Source organism: Colobus angolensis, unplaced genomic scaffold, assembly GCF_000951035.1.
Source record: "Colobus angolensis palliatus isolate OR3802 unplaced genomic scaffold, Cang.pa_1.0 Scaffold178, whole genome shotgun sequence".
Classification (NCBI taxonomy): domain Eukaryota; kingdom Metazoa; phylum Chordata; class Mammalia; order Primates; family Cercopithecidae; genus Colobus; species Colobus angolensis.
In genome coordinates, this window is record NW_012114910.1 from 4,378,650 (window position 1) to 4,381,149 (window position 2,500).

At 51.8% G+C, this 2,500-nt stretch overlaps 1 protein-coding gene across 1 annotated transcript in view; it reads left to right on the forward strand.

Moving 5' to 3' along the window:
• The window catches only part of CNGB1 (cyclic nucleotide gated channel beta 1), a 111,862-nt gene that overhangs the window by 17,679 nt on the left and 91,683 nt on the right, over positions 1–2,500 (forward strand). The window lies entirely within an intron of this gene.

The following is a 2,500-nucleotide window of genomic DNA, read 5'->3' on the forward strand; positions in this document are numbered from 1 at the left end:
CCTCTCCTCCCCTCTCCTCCCCCTCCTCTCCTCTTTCACGACCAAGCAATGGTTATGGAAGAATCTGCTTTATTGAGAAGTACCTGCTTTCTCAGATGATTCTGATGAACGAGAGAGGCTGGGACCATACTTTGAGAAACACCCAGTGAGAGGTTAGTACTTTGGGGCCAGGTGGGAGGAGATGTGAGCCTGGGCCAGGGAGAGGCAGAGGAAGGAGGTATCATGACCCAGGCCTGCCAGAAAGGGTGGTGGTTTGGAGTTAGGGCTCAGGCTTTGACAGAGACCCAGGGGTCCAGGTGGGTGCCTTAGCCTAGAATTCATGTGCCCAGGTTCCTGCCTGCTGATCCTGGAAGCAGGCACTCCTTCCCACATGAAGCTGTTGACTTTCGTTCTTTTTTATTTTATTTTATTTTTTTTTTTGAGATGGAATCTTGCTCTGTCACCAGGCTGGAGTGCGGTGGTATGATCTCGGCTCACTGCAACCTCCACCTCCCGGGTTCAAGCAATGCTCCTGCCTCAGCCTCCCGAGTAGCTAGGACTACAGGCGCCCGCCACCACGCCCGGCTAATTTTTGTATTTTTAGTAGAGAAGGGGTTTACACCATGTTGGCCAGGATGGTCTTGATCTCTCGACCTCATGATCTGCCTGTCTCAGCCTCCCAAAGTGCTGGGATTACAGGCGTGAGCCACTGCATCCAACCAAGACTGTTGACTTTCATCGGCTAGGGTCAGAACCTCATTTGACAGCCCTGAGGGCAGAGAGGCCACTGACCAAGAGGTGGCATGCCAGGGTGGAGTGGCAGTTTCTTTGGGAACTGTAGCACTGATAGCTCCTGAACACCTTGGTAGGGCCGCGGAGAAGCTGGGTGAGCTATGAATCAGACACCTGTAGAGAGGGGTGGTCGGAGTTTCAGGAGTGGGCCAGTGGTTCCTGCAGCAGGCCTCCTGGGGGCCTGCCCTGGGGGCTGTGTAGCAGCATACCCCATCCCTCCCCTTCCAGGTTGGGAATCTTGGGTACTGTCCTCCTCTCAGAGCTGCAGAATCTTTAGCTGTAAAATGGGAATAGTATAGCTGCAGAGATGAAAAGAGGAAATGAGGCCGGGCACAGTGGCTGATACCTGTAATCCCAGCACTTTGGGAGGTCAACATGGGTGGATCACCTGAGGTCAGGAGTTCGAGACCAGCCTGGCCAATATGGTGAAACCCTGTCTCTACTAAAAATACAAAAATTAGCCACATGTGGTTGCATGCGCCTGTAATCCCAGCTCCTCAGGAGGCTGAGGCATGAGAATCACTTGAACAGGAGGCGGAGGTTGCAGTGAGCCGAGATCGCACCATTGCTCTCGAGCCTGGGTGTCACAGCGAGACTGTCTCAAAAAAAAAAAAAGAAAAGAAAGAAATGCTTATAAAATACCCACGCACTAAATAGGACCTAAAAAGAAAAGGTTAATGGAAAAGAAAGGCAGTGTGGAAGAAAGGACGGCATCAATTCTTAAGGACAGTGCCCCGTAAGGAGTGGCCGCTGATGCCATGAGGTACTCATGGGACACATTTGTCACCTGGGATAGTGCACTGGGAAAACGGGAGTCAGGGGACCTGGCTCTGCCTCCACCTTCCTGTGTGGCCTGGGACAAGACACTCAGCCTCTCTGAGCTGGCTCTCTTTAAAAGGGGGAAAGTACCGTTCCTGCCCTTTGGGGCTGCTGTGAAAGCTCACATGCTGTCAGGCAAGATGTTCTGTTCCCTGGATGTCCCCTGCTACACCCAGGCGGGAACTGACACCCCAAGGGGCTGCTTAGAGTGGAGACGCTGCACCATTGCTGGACAGCAGCATAGACTGACCCGGGCAACACATCCCACCACCGGATTCAGGGTCACACTTGGAGGAGCCTCCCTGGCTAAACCCCAGGGGCATTTGCAGGGCCAGAGGAGCCGGAAGCAACCATGGAAACAGCTAGTTCGGGATGTGCTTGGGGCTTCCCTAGAGGGCAGGCAGCACCTCATCTGGGAGACAGGGATAATATCTGTACCTAGAAGTGGGGAGCTACATGCCTGGCAATAGGAAGCAGCCCATAAAATAAGGTATTTATCTCTGTCTCAGTTTACTCATCTGTAAAATGGGGAGAAAAATATAAAAGAGGGAAAATAAAATGGGGATGCTAATTATAACCTCGAAATGTTGACGTGAGGACTAATCGAGTTATTCCATGTAAATCACTCAGCACAGGTCCTGGCACATAGGAAGTGCTAAAAAATGCAGCCGCTCTTACTATTATTGTTGTTATGCAACATTATGAACAGTAACAGCCAAAGTCTCAGGATAAGACTTGAGGCCGGCTTCCATTTAAAGTCATCGTTACTACTACCCGGGTATGGTGGTGCATGCCTGTAGTCCCAGTTACTCAGAAGGCTGAGGTGGGAGGATAGCTGAAGCCCAGGAGGTCGAGGCTGCAGTGAGCCATAATTGCACTAATGCACTCCAGCCTGAGCGACAGAGCAAGA